The 17800-nt window shown below is 43.6% G+C and overlaps 1 long non-coding RNA gene across 1 annotated transcript in view; it reads right to left on the bottom strand.

The window, feature by feature from the left end:
* Positions 1 to 15190: 15190 nt before the first annotated feature.
* LOC106008413 (uncharacterized) overlaps positions 15191 to 17800 on the bottom strand; it is a 43453-nt gene continuing 40843 nt past the window's right edge. Inside the window, exon 3 of the long non-coding RNA XR_002392086.2 lies at positions 15191 to 17793. This is a non-coding gene — a long non-coding RNA (uncharacterized LOC106008413). The remainder of the gene's footprint in view (positions 17794 to 17800) is intronic.

Raw genomic sequence — 17800 nt, forward strand, 5'->3', positions numbered from 1 at the left:
TTCCAATTTGGGGAGCAGGAATTCAGGAAAGAGTCAAATGGACAGGTCTTCTCAATGGGATGCTGACTACCCCTCAGGCAGGGTTCTCCTTTGAAGGATGGCTGGCTCCAGAGAGTCCAAGATGTTCCTCTCACATGACTGGTCCCTTAGCAGAGGTGACTGGAAGGGTGGGCAAAGCTGGGACTCAGGTCATCTGTAATTGGATCCCCCAATATGGTGGCCTCAGCAAATCAGGCTGTGTCTGTGGTAACTCAGGATTCCAGTGAGGATTTCCAAGAGAGAGGAAGTTGAAGCTACTGATTGCACAAGGGACAGACCATCAGGTAAGCCACATTTCATTGTGCAGAGCTGGCTTAGTTCCAAGGAGAGACAAGAAAGATCCTGCATTTCAATGGGAGGAGTGAAAAAGAAATTACAGACATCTTTACTGGGCTACAGCTTCTTCTTCCTGTTTTCCCAAATATATACCCGGGACATGGAAGTGGAAAGGGATCTTAATTATATTTTGATAGCTACTATTTTTAGTGCCTCCAGATGGCCCAGTTTACTGTAAAGCAGATTTTCTCAATCTCGACACTGTTGACATCTGGGCTGGATGGTTCTTTGTTGTGCAGAGCCATCCCGTGCATTGTATGTTGTAAATTCAGCAGCATCTTTGGTTTCCACAGGCAAGACGCCAGTAACATACCCCCTAGTTGTGCCAATTAAAATTTTTTGAGACATTACAAAATGAGCCCTTGAGGACAGGTTGCCTCACCTGGAGGACTCCTGTTCTTCTTGAAGCACTAAACATCTGGATACATTATAGTAAAATGTGTCATCTTCAGTAGGGCATGCGGTAGGTGTGTAATTATTCCCCTTTTATAGAGGAGTAAGTGGAGGCTCAGAATTGAGTGACTTATCCGTGATCACTCAGGAGGAAAATCCTGTGCCTGAATACAAGGTCTAGGCACTTCCTAAGATCCCTCAATTTCTATTTCCTACTTCAAAATGTCCAGGATACAGATAGACGACATGCACACAATAACCAGCTCTCCAAAATCGGAGGCAAAACCTCCACCACCACCTCCTGCACCACGGCTGACCCCCGACTGGTTCAGCCGGCAGACCGGCTGGATTCTGGAGCTGATTTAGGCCATCTCCAGCACAGAAGGCATTGATCCACATGAAATTAGCAGGCGCTTCTGTTCCCAGCCCTGCTGTTTGTTTCCAGAGGGAACTCAAGCCTCATTTGGATCTGCGCCTGCCTCTGGGCTTCATGCCAGACCCCTGTGCAGAACGCCCTCACACAAGCCATCACCTGGCGTGCAGTCTATTTCGGGACATGGCCTGGGTCGCTGCTGCTGCAGGTGCCCTGACAGATGCAGCACACCCTGCATTCCCTCTGGACCCAGACACCAGAGCCTCTGGTCCAGATGAAGATGTTGCAGCCCCCTTCAGTCTGCTCCCTCGCTTCCTTCATGTGTTCCTCTTTCTGGCCCAGATGAGGAGCCCTTGTGGATTCTTCCCCATCTCCCTCCCTGCCTACCATCACCACCTACTTAAGTGCCCTCCTAAATGTATTCCTTTGGGAGAGTGGATATCTACTGACAATTAGGAAAGGGTGTCTGGGGCCAGGGACACAAAGGAAGAATTCTCCATGAAGGGGCGGTAACGTGGGTGTTCCAGGAAAGTTTCCTGGAGAGGAAAAGGTCAGGCATGAAAGAGCAGGAGTGGCACGTGGCCTGCTACCCGAAGCCACTCAGATGACAAGAGGGGGAACCTCAAAGAGAAAAGGATTGGGGAGCTACTTATTCCTCAACACTGAAGAGAGGAGCTGGGCTTCAAGGAAAGAATGAAAGGTTGGATTTGTTCTTTACAGAGATTAATTTATCACTTCTGAGCTGTGTGATCTGGAGACAGGCAAAGCTAAATGCAAGGGACTGGGGGAGGTTTATTCACATAATTTGCAATTTAATCATTCAACAAATATTGAATGCCCAACTTGTTGCCAGATCCTCTACTAGACAATGAAATAGGCCTGACTTCATCCTTACACAGGTCAATTTCCTGTTCAAGTGGTGCTGACAGATATTAAACAATAGGCATAATTAACCACATAATTAAAGGGCAAGGTTCTCGGGAGGAGGGTGACTGAACTATGATAGTGTGAAGGAGAAGAGCCCAGCACACTATGGGGTGGAGCAGTCAGGGGTGAGAGGTTTCTGTCTCCTGGAAGGTAATTTAGTGTCCCAACAATCTGATGAGTCAGGTGATATCAGCCATCATTTTCCAGATGCAGAAAGGCTTGGGATAGGGGCTGAAGGTCTTGCTTGAGGCAGAGTTGCCCAGTTTGTGAACAGTAACCATGGGATGCAGAGCAGGGAGAAAGCAGGGGGTGTGGCTTTCACATGGGCTTCCTTCACTCCACCTCATCGTGTCCACCAGATTTGGCCATTGCCTAGAGGACTGGATCTCCTCTCTCTCTCTCTCTCTCTCTCTCTCTCTCTCTCTCTCTCTCTCTATATATATATATATATATATATATATATATTTATATTCCCTCTCTCTCCCTCTTCCATCCTCCTTTCTCCTTCCTTCCCACCCCCCTTTCTCTCCAGGTTAAACTGGTTTGTTGAACTTTATGCAGAGAGCCTGCCAGCAGAGTGACCTTGTCGCAGAAATAAGCTTGCAGCTCCTTGCATCAGAAAAGCAGAGGGAGGGAGCATGGCCTCCCTGGCAGTGAGCCTCAGGGGACACAAAGAAGCCTATATAGAAGGTGACTCAGCTCTGGCTTCTCAGTGTGCTGTATATTGGCAATTAAAACTGAGGCAAGAGTGCTTCTGCCAGACCTCAGACCGATCCTCCACAAGCCCCTGTCCATGGCACTGCAGGACCTGCTGGTCCAAGCAGATCTGTAAATCTCGGCCATGTGTGGCAGTAATCTCTGTCACTCCTGAGGACAAGCATGTGATTGGCTGGCGCCTTCTACATGGCCCCAAAAAGGGAGGTGACTGTGACTGAGCCCTGGGTGATGGAGGGGCTCATGCAACCAGAAAGACATCTGCCCCATTTGCCTCCAACTGAAGCTCTGGGGCCCAGAGAGGAGGACATGGACTTGGGAGCCCCCACCAGTTCCTGCACCTGGTCCAGCCCTCAGCGGCCACGTGGCCAGAGCTGGCTGTATCAGGGTGCCCAGTTCCATGAGGAAGGGACAAGGACATGGAGGATGGCCACCACATCATGACTCCTCTGCATAGCAGTCTGTGACTGTTCCAGTAACTCACAGGAGGCCCGCACATTTCTCTTGTCTCACACGTGACTCCACCACTGCAAGAATCATGAATAATACAGATGAAGTATGGAGTACCATGAGCTTATTATTTACTGTAAGTATCGTGCCCATTATACTGATGAAAAACTGGAGGCTGGGGAGCTTCATAACAAGGACTCTTAGCCAGCTCTGTCTGCTTCCAAAGTCCCTGTCCTCAACCACATAAAAATACCGCTCTTCTGACTCCTCTCTTCCCCAGAGGATGGCTGAAATCCATAGAAAATGAATTCAAGAGGAAAAAAGATTTTAGCCCAATGATTCCTGAACACATAATTAAAGTTATTATGAAACTATTAATAAATTAAAATGATGTATTAATAATTAAAACCATTCCATAAATATTTATCAAGGGCTATTTATATGCTAGTCATTGCTCTTCTATGGGAGGTTAAACAATAAAAGAATTAGACATGAATTTTTCCTGCCTGCAGTTTATAGTCTAATAAATATGTGAAATCACTCTAGTGGTAGTGGGAGTAACAAATAATAATAATGATGTACTGATCTGTATGACATATACTGTATTTCAGACATAATCACCAACATCTTATATGCATTCTCTCCTTAGCATTTAGAATAATTCTCTGTGATGGGAATTATTATTCCAGTTTCACACAGAAGAGACCAGAGCTCGGAGAGGTTGTACAATTTGGTCAAAAGTAGTTCACTGGGGAGTGGAACAGAGCCAAGAAACAAGCCCAGGCCTGTCTGACCCACAGAAACCCTCAGACCCACAATGGGCTCTTCCTCACCCTCCTTTACCACACTTTCTCCTCGTGACTGTGGCTTTAATGAAAAGCAAAATTCTACCCGTCAGTGAAGGTAGATAATGATTCCTAACGGAATCCCGGGGCTTTCATTTTGACTTCTCTGTTTACTACCCGGGTACAGCTCATCTTCCTCCACCACTTCCGTCTCCCTTGGTGAATACAGTGAGAGCCCACAGCCCAACCCCAGGCTCACTGCAGCTGTCCCTGAGGCTGGTTCCTGTGCAGGAGGTGGACTCTTCCCTGTCTTCTGGCAGATGCAAGGGTCCTGCTTCTCCAGATACCCATTAATTCAATGTTAAGTGCAGATTGCTTCTTATTGAAAAGTATATCCAAAAGCCATCACCAAAGAATAAAATAGCCATGTCATTTCTTTTTGTCTTTTTCTTCCAAGTTGTTCAAAGATATCTTTAGAAGTCATAGGAAGGATATAATTTGGGGATGATATTGAGAACAAGAAATTTACTATAGTTAAATAGATGCTTCCTCCTCCAAGGAGGATACAGCCCTGCAAGAGCAGCACCATTTTCTTCCCTGCCAAGTGTCAGCTCCAGGGTGAAGATCCTTTCTCACTAGACTCAACAGTGTTTGGGGTGATTGACAGCCTACCCCTTCCATTGTGCAAACATGGTCATGCCTGCCCACTGCCTTCTTCATCTTGAAGACATCATACTTCAGCCCACTGAATGATGGCTTCATTGTTCGGTTCCACATTCACTCTCTGAAAATTCAGTGTCCAAGACTGATGTCAGTATCAGTAGAGCTTCTAACCCCTGCCCCAAGCACTCCTCCCACCTTCTCCTGCTTCCCTGGGACAATCGCTCTCACCCTGTACTGGGGTGTGCTATGGTTTATATGTGGATGTCTCCCCAAAGCCTGATGCACTCATAGGTGAGGCTTTGAGGAGGTGATTGGAGCATAGGGCTGATAAGACCACACCTATCCATGGATTAGTTCACTGAGGAGCTTATAGCTAAATGTGGTTGGAGGAGCTGGGCCACTGGGGGCATGGCCTGGAACTGTCTCTCCTTCCCTTCTTCCTCAAATCCTCTCTGCTTCCTGTTGCCCTGCCATGGCCTGTTTCTCCTCTGCAGGGCTCCTCTGCCATTGCCCTGCCTTGGAGCCAACCACTATGGACTGAAACCTCTACAAACTATTAGCCAAATAAACCTCTTCTCCTTTAACTTATGGGTGTCAAGTATTGTGCCTCCAGTGCAAAAAAATAACTAAAACAGGGTATGCCTTGGAATAGCTTTCTGCTCAGTAGATTGACAGAAGTATGGACACCTTAGTCATTGGTGAGAAAATGAAGCAGCATACAATCTAAAAGAGAGTATAGTCAATGACTCAGAGAGGAAACAAATAAGCACCACATCATAGGATGCCATAACTCCTAGGAAGGCAAGTAAATGGGTGATAGAATAGTAAATAAAGGAAAATGGCAACCAATTTAAATGGGTCATCAAAAAAGTGTTCTTGGAGGATGTGGAATTTAAGCTGAGACTCAAAAGGAAAAGAAAGATGCTGGACCACAGTGAACTGGACCAAGAGTCGTAGGACTAAGTAAGTGCAGAATCCCTGCCTTGGCAAGAGTGCAGTGTCTGCAAGGAAGCAAGAGAAGGCCAGTGCCATGGAAAATGGTAGAGGCTGAAAGGAGATTAGGGAAGTTCAGAGTCAACGCAAGGCCAGGTCAGACCAGGCTAGACCCGGCAAGTCAGCACTGGTAAAGTGTGTTCGTTATTCTAAACAGATGAAGAAGGCTGCTGTGGTATGGTTATGGTTTTTCCTCTCCCAACTTTATGTTTAAATTCACTTCTCAGTGTAACAGTGTTGAGAGGTGCAAGAATCTTGCAGAGGTGCTTGGGTTGTGAGGGCACTGCTTTTGTGAAGAGATTAGGCCACTCATGTGGGACTTGGCTCCTAAAACAGGGAGGAGTCTTCACTCTGTGGGACTGGGTTAGCTACCTCCAATGTTAGCCACCCACCCTGGCTTTTGCCTCTTGTGCACATTCTCCTACATGCCCGTCGGCTTTCCTGCCACATTAGGGTAGGCCAGGAAGATGCCAAGGCTGCATTGTGGACTTTCCAGCCTCCAGAGCTCTGATGCAAATAAACATCTTTTGTTCATAAATTACTCAATCTCAGGAATTCTGTTACAGCAGTAGAAAGCAAATCGAGACAAAACTAGTGAGCAGTTTTTAGCAGAAAAGGAACATTACTGATTTTTTTTAAAGGTTATTCTAACTTCCAAACGGGAAGCCACAATGCCTGATACAGTGTCATAAATGGACAAATGAATGAATGCGAGGTTAGGATAACCTGGGGCTTCCAAAAACCACTTGACCAGCCACTGCTTTCCCTAGCTGGTTCTGATTCCATCACCCTCTGTCCTTTAGCACCTGCAGCTCTTGACTTATTAGGAAAAACTGGTAAAAAGTGCATTCTGGAAATTCTTCACCCATCTCAAGCCCAGATTTCCCATGTCATGGGCTTGCAAAAGTTGCCCTGTGTAGTCCTGGCAATATTTGATCATGTTTGGCTTCATTTTCTTTCTTTCTTTCTTTCTTCTTTCTCTCTTTCTTTCTTTCTTTCTTTCTTTCTTATCTTTCTATTTTTTCCACCATTCTTCACTTCTGTGAACAGAAAGTAGCTTTCTGATTGGGGGGGGAAAAAAAAGCAAGTTCTCCTACCAGACAGAAGAAAAGAGAAGGGGAAAATCATTCTGGTGAGGACTTTCATCCCCTCCTCAGGAAACTGGTGAGAGGCCACACTTGCAGTCTTGACTTTAACCCTGAAAGCCTCAGCTTCCCCAGGGAAGCCAGGGGGGGCAGGCTCTTGGCACAGGGAATTCCTGAATAGCACAAATCTCCACTTTTCCTCACCAATCTCCTGCTTTATTAGCTGAGCTGCTCTGAAGCCCAGACTAGTGTATTTCATGCTGAGTTTAGGGTGGAAGTGATCTGACAGGTTACATTCCCAGGGTGCTCCGGAAAAGACTCCAGGGCAGGGGGGCTGTTGAATGAAAGCCACGCTGGACCTATTCCTAAACCAACAGGAATCAGCCGCTCTGACAGTGGGGTTTGCTAACAGATGGAAAATCCTTCAAGGGGAAGAGAGGCTCGAAGAACTACAAAGGTGCCGAGCATTCCAGAAAGATCTGATTCCAGTATACCATTTTCTCCAATACCCTCTGTCCCCTGTGAGCACCAGTAAAAGAGACACAAGTGCTTCTCCAGCAGATATTCTTTGTAAAATGTTAAAACTATAAAAGTAAATGAACGTTTAAGCTAGAAGGAATCTTAATGATCAAATAGCCCCATTTCTTATGCAGGGAAACTGACATCTGAGGATATAGAGTGACTTCCCAAATCTACCAAGCTATGAAAGAATGCAACAGAAGGATGCCCTGAGGCCACAGGCCTCTCTGTCCAGCCTCCTCTGATGCCACATCCTGCCACCCAGGGGCAGCATGAGCTGGTGATGAATGACTATTTGGATGGAGAAAAAACGTTCACCCAAAGTTTAACTGCCTTGCAGATATTGATGGCAGCTGTGTTTCTAGTCCTCTTACCTCTCGGGGGGCGCCATACCAGTTGCCGGCCCAACCGAAGCCAGGCAGCTGTGATGTGCCCACCCCGAGACACTGCCGTGCAGTGCTTTCTGCATCCACCACATCTAAGTCAATTCTGTCCATGAGATGGAAGTTTTCTGTATCAAACTATCTTTTGGAGGAGTTGTTTCAGCAGTGATGGTATTTGCTCTGTTAATAGAGTGAGCACTCATTAATAGCAAGGACACGTGGCACAATTTTGCTGTGTGAAGAATCTACAGCAGCTACAGCTTCTGATGATCAGACTTTCTTTCCACTGATGGCCAGCATCAACACTGTTGAGAGGCACCCTCAGATGCTGGAGTGTTTGGCAGGAATTCAACTGTTTTCCATAAAATCTGGGTATTACACTTGATTTCTTCAAAAATCAACAAGTAAGGAAAATGCTCACATTTTAGACATTTATTTGTTAAATGACTACTGAGCCCTAGGCATTCTAGTTCTATCCTACACATTGCTTCTTCTTGTCCTCAAAACAGCCTCCAAAATGATGAAGGCACTGTTATTTCAACTATGCCCACTCTACCTCAGGTCTCCTGCATGTCTTTCTTCCAAGAATACTCTCTCCAGAACATCTGCCTGGCACACACTCTAGCTTTGTTCAAGTCCTTCTTCTGCATCAGCAACTTCTACTTATTTTATCTTGTGTGCGTGTACTTTTCTGTTCATTCCTCTCATGGTTTATCCTGTCACACTGAGGCCCCATCCGAGGGTGCTCTTCACCTGATGCCAGGTAAAGATGGAGCAGAGTCAGTGGCAGACCTTTAGCAGCCAAGAAATCATCAAGTCCTGAAAGGTTCTGGAACACTCATCCATCCAAGGGCAGCTCACGTCCCAGCCTCAGGCACTGTGCATCTGTGAGCTGTTCCCCTCCATGTCCTTCGCAAGTTCTGCCTGTTTGTTCCAGCACCTGATTCCTTCCCTCACAGGATAAAGGGATGCAAGTTCATCTTTGTTTTCATGCAGTTTTTCTTTATTCTTGAATCTATTTGTCTCCTTCCCTCTTTCTTGCAAGGATCAATCCATTCTTTACCTTCCCCCATCAGTTTCTGCCCAAAAAAAATCAGATTCAAGGTTAAATAAACTTGCAAACAATATCTTTACCTGTGTTCTCCACCAGGAGTGGTGATGTGGGAACACATGGGCACTGAACGTGTGCAGGGAAAGGAAATGACAAAACGCCTTTCCTCCCTGCAGCCATAGGGAGCCAGGAGAGGGGCAGGAGACATGGCGGATCCAGTCTGCAAGTTAGAGCTGAGACTGAGCTGGCAGCACACAAGACCCCGAGAGTGGACTCCTCATTGAGAGGTCAGCAAGCAGGGCAAGGGTCAGGATATTGGATAAAATGCATTTGTGGGACCCCCGTCATTGTGCCTGAGCTTTAGGCCCAATCTATTGAGCAAGCCGACATTTAGATAGAAGTGCAAAAACAGTGATTTCTCCATAAGATGCAGGCCCTTGGTTCACAGAAAAGTCATCCCTCTGGAGCAGCCTGGTGGTTGGCAGTGTGGGTTTTGTGTAAAATGCAAATTCAGATTTTGTGGAAACTGTAAGTTCATTCATCTAAATTATTTCTGTTACAGTCTGTGAAAGTTTCCAAAAATTGCCAGTGTAAGATTTTTATTTGATCTTTCAACATGATTGGAGGTCATACAAACAGGATTGTGTGAAGTCCTTCACTGTCAATTCGTATAATTCTAAATCAACATTCTGTCAGAATGCACAGATTTCGCAGGGTAAGGAGGAACAGAGGAGAGCTGCTTGGTCCCCCAAATGGATTTGCCTGGCTTTGAGTTAATGCTCAAATAAAAGGGAAGCAAAGGAAGACAGACAGGGGAGGAGGAAAGCAGGAAGGGAGGAGAGAAGTGGAAGAAAGGAAAGAATGGAAGGAAGGGGAAGAAGAAAAGAGCAACCTGACTTATTTTAAGGTGCCTAGAAAATTACCCCTTATATTCAACCTAAGAAACAAAAACTTAAAGTTATTAAAAGGTTAAAAACATTAACTTCCTGTGAAAGTTGGATGCCTAAGTGGTATTCTAAATTTATACTAAAATATGACTTTCTCTGGACCTGATATGCAGTAGACTCACTTCTAGCAGATAGATCTATCACTGGGCACTTTTTTTAATGGAAATGAAAAGCACATCAAATTCCATGAACTTGTAGAATATCGGACCTACCATTAAGTATAATTTGCGTGGATTATATTCTTGAAGGATCTCTGAGTACTTGAGAGATGATCCTTTCCGTAAATCTCCATAAACATGAGAAAGGACTCCCTTCATTTGAAAGTCTTTATAAATACTGGATTAAATTTTCATCTCCCCTTTTACAATTCCACAGGAAACCCCCAGGGATGGATAAGAAAGGTTTAATGTCAAGCAAACTATCAAATTCACCACTACAATATCCTTGTAAAAATATGCTATGTTTCAAGCTAATTAAAGTTGGGAAGAGGCAATAGATGAAATAAAACCATCCAGTGAATAAGTACTTTCCTGCTACAGCAAATCTATGATCTACTGGACTAGCTTATTTCATGCACTCAAATTCTGAACTCCGGAATAGACTCAACTATAACAGTATCCACTGCTACATTGCAACTCCCTGGGGTGGAATCCCAGTTCTGCTGCTCACCGTTTGCCTGATCTCCATGTCTTCATTTGTAAAACATTGTCTCGGCATTGTGTTGAGAACTGAACCCCATAATGTATCAACAATGATCACACATTGCCTGACATGCAGTCATTATCTCTACATCATCATCATCTAATACAAGAGTCTCAACAGAAGTCCTATATCCAATCTTGGTGGCTCTTTTAAATCCATTCTCAAAATTGCAGCCAGATGAATTTTCTAGGTAATAAACCTGATCACATCAGCCATATGGCTTCAAATCATTTAATGTTGTGCTACTATCCAAAGAAGTGCTGGTATCCATCATGCTTAAGGAGGCAGACCAGGTCTCCCACAATCAAGCACTGCCTTCCTCACCAGCATCTCCAATCTCAACCATGCCCCTTATTTTCTGTTCCTGCTGTGAACTTCCAGCAAGCAGGGCCACCTGATAATTCTAAACACTTGCTTCCACTGACTTACATTCTTCTGTCTGTTCTTCTTTCTGCCTAGAACATTTTTTTCCATTCTTATCTTCAAAAATGATGCCAAAAAATAGTTTCTCTTCATAAAGCAACAGATCCCATCCTCACTGATGCATAGAGGAATGAAAATTAATCTGCTCCAGTGATGTTCAAAGAGGAGCAGGTGCCAACTTCCTCACCACAGAGAGAATCCATTATGAATTCCTCAGTCCTGCTGCTCTGCAGGTTCCCTTGGTGACCTATTTGCTCACACTGTTAATGTTTTCATAATCTAAGCACTCCCAAAGTCAGCCTGTCCAGCTTACAACACATCTTAAAAAGCATCTGCAGCACAGATTGAGCTAAAACTTTAAAGATATTAGAAAGTGATCAACACATGATTTTGCTTAAGTAGTTATGTGACTGCCATTAAAGTTGAGGATAATTCCTCCTCTGGCCTCACTAAACTGTACTTTTATGTACAGGCAATGAAATAGCCATTTCTCCACAAGCTATGGTAAGTGGGAAATGGAGCAGGAGAGAGCTGAAATGTGTCAACAATTTCTTATCAGAATTGTGGTAAGATTGGGGATAGATACCAAAGATGGTCTTTAAAGGATCCACGGGTACCTACACTCACCATGGCTGGCCACCTTGTCTTCTTATGAAGTCCCTGAGACATGTGTACCCAAGAGAAAATGGCAGATGAAAAACCAAGTGTCGCCTCATTATAATTAGGTTGGCTTTTGGCTGAGACCCCAATTATACATTCTTTGATTATTTGGCCTGAGACATGGCTCAGAGTAGATGGTTCACAAGGGCCTATGGAGCTTTGCCTACTTTTATCTACCTTGGCACAAATCTGTTGTTGTCTGGGCGGCTTGATGTCAAAAGAACTTAAGAGATTAACACACTAAAGCCTGGATCTGAGAAGAATAGGGCAAGAGTAACATGTAGGGCTCATCCAGTACTGTGCAGAAAGGCATCTTTCCTCTGATTACCACTTTAGCCTTAGCTACAAGGAGACAGAGGACCATAGCTATGGAGGGAATGCCACTGTCCTGCCCTAGTACCTGTAGCCTGTCGATCCTCCCAGGATTTGGTTTCTCCTACACCTTCCAACATACTTTGGTTATGATCCACTCTGGGTTCAGCACTCTGGTTTTGAAGCCATGGATGAAGTTGGTTTGAAGCTCCTAGCTCAGTAGATTTTCAAGTGATATATTAGGAATATGCACCATGACTTTTTCTGCTCTGATGTAACATTATATGACCAGAAACAAGCATTATCTTCTATAAAGCAAGAGTTATATCCCATACTTCTCTCAATAGCAAGATCAATTCTTTTTGGATGTAATTTTATTTTCGTAATCTGCACTCTTCTGTTCCTAGGCAGATCTTTTACAGGAGCCCGGGTAAAAGAGAGTGGTGACTCAGCAAACATCTATCTACAGGCCTGGCATGAAGGCCTCACATATTTATACTTCTCAAAGGTTAATACATTAAAAATTAGGAAAGTTGCCCAATCTGCTCCCTAGAGAAATCTAATGAGAATTAAAATAGTCAAACATAAGGAGCAACTATGTTTCCTGTGAACATAATGAGATCGTCAGAATTTTCTACTTCTCTTCAGAGAAACCATATTTTAAAAGCATCAAGAAGAAATTTTTAAATTTTGCAAAGTTCTAACTTCCTCTTTGAGTAAAACTAGGATAGAGGTATAAACAGTCACATCCAAAATACACATAAAAGCTTCCAGAAACTGAGGTTGGCAGAAGCCAAACAGAGGAAGAGTTGGGAAGCAGTGGACCAGAGGATCCAGCAGCAGCGATCTCAGGCAGCATGAGCAAAGGTGCACTTCCCGAATCAGAGTTCTTGACCTAAAGTACAAAAGCTGTCTCCCTCCTTTGCAATGAGCAGAAGAACTGATGGAGCAAGCTGGACAGAGGGGCAGAGATGGCTCAACCTACAAGGAGTCACACCAATCAGACACACTTGCAGAGATCATGCTGACAACAGAGAGACAGAGGTATAAAGGCTTTCGGACCCTTCTCTCACTCATAAGAGTTCCTCCATAAAGCTGACCTGATGAAAGGTACATTTTTAAGAAATGAGTAATAAAACAGGAACAAGAAGATAATTCAAAAATACCATTAACACACAAGTGAAAGAGAAGTGAAAGTACCATGAGAGGACTGCTAATCAGAAGTAAGTCATAAATATGCCGGGAATCAAAATGTATTAATAAAGTCATTACCACAAATAGAAATGTAACACTTCAGGAAAGATATAACTAGACAGCAGAAGAAAGTTAAAAATAAGCCAACATAGCTAAGCAAAGCCATCTTACCTGGGGAGGGAGGCATTTGAAGGAAAGCAGGGAAATGGATACAAAAGAAAATATAAGAAGAAGAATCTTAAAGGATGAAAATAATAAAAGCAACAAAGAAGTGAAGGAAATGGAAGAGAAACATATAGTAGAAGGAAAAGGAAAAAATGAAGGAAGTGAGGAAGGAATGGAGGGATGGAAGAAAGAAAGATTGACACAGAAAGGGAAGGGAAGAGGGGAGAAGGAAAGAAACTTATAGCAGAAAAATGAAGCACCAGAAAGTAAAAGAGTCTCTCTATATATTTGTTTATACATAAAGAAACTATGATAAGAGTCATAAGCCTTGAGGAGAGATTTGTCACTAGATGGCATTTTACATAAATTTTAAACAATTTAATAAGAAGAATTATGGCATATGTAAGCAAACAGAAGAGAATAAGATACATAGAGGCACAATAGGAAGGAAGGAAAAGTGATAGGCTTGATTAAATTATTCATGTAATCAAATATGTTAGGCAATACTTACTAAATATCTATTATATGTCAGGCACTGTTCTAGGTAGTGTTTATGAAATACAAAGGAAAACAGCCTAAAACCTCTGCCCTTATGAGCTTTCTTTCTAAAGAAGAAAGATAGGCAACAAGCAAGATACATTCCATATGAAATGATAATAATGGAAAAACATCCGCAGGATTACCCAGTAAGGCAACAGAGGACATCCAGGCTTAGAGGAATCGCTGCTTCGGGTAGGGTAGTCCAGGAATGGGTCTCAGGGACACAAGTAGAGACTTGGGGATGTGAGGGAGGGAGGCATGCAAGTATTCCACACAGGAGTGGTAGGCATGAGACGCCCTAATCTAGAAAACTCGTGGATTTTGAGAAAGCATATGGAACCCAGCAATTCCAGAGAGCAGAGATAGAGGTGAAAGAGGAAGCACAGAGAGGTAATAGGAGCTGGCTTAATTAGGGCTTTGAATATAATCTTAAGGACTTCAACTGCCAGTGAGATGAGAAGACGTAAGCGACTTTTAAGCCAAGTAATGATATGATCTGATTTCTATTCTATTTTAAAAGAATCACTTGCAGTGCTATTCAAAGGTTGCTACCAGTTAAAGCTGAAGCCAAAAGAGCTGACCCTCCTTTTATCAATATAACCACAAAGAATTGGGGCCTGCAACTTTGCCAGATGTTCATACAGGGCTAGAAGATTACAGGGCCAGTCCCTGTGAATCCTGCCCCTCTCCTCCCTCCTACCTCTGGTTGTGGACCCAAAGGGAGTCAGGACTAGAAAGAGCTTGTCCATAGAATGCACAATAATTACGACGAGGTGGTATGCTACCTTTTCTCAGAGCCAGGGGAGAAGGACTTCCAAAGTATTGCATAAAAGATTGGGAGGGGTATTTTCAAGTATCTTTTGTTTTCTGATTTGTTGTATAACTGGAGACTTCCTAATCAGAAAATAATAATCGAGGACTGGGAAGAGATGGCAGGGCATGGATACCTCAGACTGAGAGGAAGTGATGTAGTGTGGACATCATTTGCCTGAAGCACAGATTCACAAGACCATTATGCTTCCAGATTGGACCACAGAAATGGAGGCTGAACCCCAAGAATGCCTAAGGGTTCAGGGTCAGCCATGCAAGGTGAAGAGCGTGGGGTTTGTAGTGGAGCTGGGAGCTTGTCAGAGCCTCTAAGCATGGAGTGAGGAGAGCCAATCAGAGGCCTTTTCTTGGCTTTAGCTATGGGCACCAAACCTCCTAAAAGTGACAGGGAACTTGATCAGCAGTTTTAGAACTCAAAGAAAAGATTGCACCTGCATCTAATAAAAAGACAACACTTGTGCTTTCTGTCTTCATCTATCACCCAACCTGTCAACACCATAGGATACTACTTCCTGCCGACTGGCATGTTATTTGAATAACACTGTGATTACAATGATTTTGCATTATGCAGAGGCAAACATTTTTTTTAAAATTCTATTGTGCATGTAATAGGCAAAATAGCCCCAAAAAATGAGGAGGTGAGAAAATGGGTAAAATATGGAAATCTGTGATGTAATTCTATGTACTTATTTTACATACCATGAAGTCCAGGGAGAGAATGTGACCTTCACAAGGTTATGTAGCTAGTTAGTGGAAAGCTAAATATAGAACACAGGACTCCCTTTGCTCAGTTTGTTGCAAGATCTTTCAAAGCTGATCACAGAAGCAGGCAGCAGGCTGAGCATGTGACATGAGGATGTGGGCATATTTATGTGTGCAGCTCCCTGTACCATCTCCAAAAATAAATGGCTGCACATATAGGAAACACAGAGCCATGAACCAAAGCTCTAGTGCAGTCACTCCAGTGTTCTGGCAATAATTTATAATGCTATTGCAATTACAGCAGAATTATAGCAAGCCCAGCACCTAATAGAGCTGTGTGCATACTCTTGAGAAAGACGGATGTGCTGGCATCTTGGGCTGCAGAAATGAGATTAGATGGCTCCCATCCTGATCCTGCCATTGATTTTTGTAGTCCACCCATTAACCTGATACCTTGCATACTTTCCCTCGGAGGTGAAGACATGGTTTTAGAGTGTAAATAATTAGACTCTCAAAATCCAAGGTGACAAATCTTCTCCGCCTCCCATTGCCATGAATCAGAACACATAAATCAAACCCTCTATTGAGGACATGTTTGTGAGCAGGAAGATATGTTTACAGAATGAACCTGCTTTGTGTTTCCCTTTCTTCCTCTTTCCTCCTTTTGGCCTCTGTGGATACCTGACTTTGAGAGTGAACCTGATAGGACAGGGTAACCTTATACATCAGGACATTTTATAAAAGGGGAGAGGGTGCTCTTACCCTAGAACAATCAGACCAAACAGGGCCCGTGGCCGGCAAACAAGGACACACATTCTTCCTAATTTGAAGTCATAATGTTTTAGGCAGAAGTATACTTCAGTTTCTCATAAAATGTTTTTGTATAGGTTGCTCAATATTGCAAATGAGACAATGCAGCAAAAGTAATACATTTTGTACTTACAGCAGCTAATTTTTATTGAGTAGCTACTTTGTGGCCCTATATGTCAAGAGTGATAATTGAAAACATTGGAATATTACATCACGCTCTGCCTCAGTCTTTAATAAACATGATACACTGCTACAAAGCAAGTCTTTAAAGAAGTGAGCTACCATTGTTATGTGTAGAGTTCATTATACACATAACACCATTGGCTTCTTTCAGGATATGATGTAGATCATTGGCTCAATTCTTCAGATAAGCTCCGTTCCTGACATCATAATACCAATAGGTGTTGTAAAGCTTCTGCTCATAGGCAGGGCTTTTGAAAGGTGACCAGATCAGGATGCCCTTACAGAGGACTTGCTGTTAGGAGGTGGTGCTGGTGGGAGGAGGTGGATCATCAGTGTTCTATATTTCCCTTCCCAGCTTCTCCCTTCTTCTCTCTGCTTCCAGGCAGCCAGGCCATGAACAGCTCTGCTTGGCCAGGCTGCCCTGCCTTGGAGCCAGCTAACCATGGACTGAAACCTCTAAAACCATGAGCCAAAATAAATCTCTCCTCCTTTAAGTTGCATGTGTAGGGTATTGTGTCCTAGTGATGAGTAACCAAGACAGTTTGTGTTTGGACTCAAGTTTTGTCTAACGTTAGCCTATATATTTACTATTTTACTCATTTTTCCATTCAAAATCCTTTATATATTTTATATGTTTCATGCTTATGCAAACTCACCTATATCAGAAAGACCTATAAAAATAAATCCATTTTGTTTCTCATTATTATTAGCACATATTAATTGTACGATTCATAGGATTTACTGTGATACTTCCATATGTGCATATATTGTGCATTGATCATGTCCATCTGTCCTTCTACCCTCCACTTCCTCCCACTACCACATATCCTTGCCATTAATACACACATTTTTTAATGGTACATTAAGAAATCAGGAATAAAGGAAACAACAGTAGGGAAAAATATGATAAATCCAAGAATGAAATATTCAGTGTCAAAAGGTTTTACTGAGCACATTCACTATAGCTGACACCATATAGGAATTGGGAATTTAGAAGTAAAATGACAGTGTGCCTTTTCCTCATAAATTTGAATTCAGATGGAGGAGACAAAGACACAACAAACAATCACAGTGCTGTGAGGGACAACTGGAAGAATGGATGAGCCAGTGAGAGCAGGAAAGGAGGACAACCCGTCACATCTGAATCATGCTCGTCACAGTGTGACAGCTGTCTGGCTTCTTTGTTGTATGTCTTCCCCTCGACCATGTCAGCTTCAAGGGCTCTGCTCCATCCTCTGTGTCCCCTCTGCCTGGAACACTGCCCACCGCTGCAGAGCTGCTCAGGGAACGAGTGGCTCGTTGAGGCTTGGTAACGTTTAAATTCCAAACCCATCCCAGTCTGTCTCCCCCGGACCTTGCAGATGACTCACACAGTTACATCAACAAACCCTGAAACTAGAGACTGGAAATTTACAAGATTCAAAATCAGTGCATTGGGAATGGGGTCGGTGAGTAAATCTCAACCCCCAAGCAAACAAGGGTTGGCTATTACACGCCAGCAAGAGAGTTCACCCTTGGAAAACCGGTGTGTCAGCAATGAGTGGTTTGTCCAACTTGACGTGTCAGGTAAGAAATCACTGCAGAGGTGAAATTGGGCAGGAGAGCTGAGAAAATTCCTGGAGA

This window comes from Heterocephalus glaber, unplaced genomic scaffold (assembly GCF_053883595.1).
Source record: "Heterocephalus glaber isolate CG9 unplaced genomic scaffold, H.glaber_assembly_v1.0 deba00000281, whole genome shotgun sequence".
Taxonomy (NCBI): Eukaryota; Metazoa; Chordata; class Mammalia; order Rodentia; family Bathyergidae; genus Heterocephalus; species Heterocephalus glaber.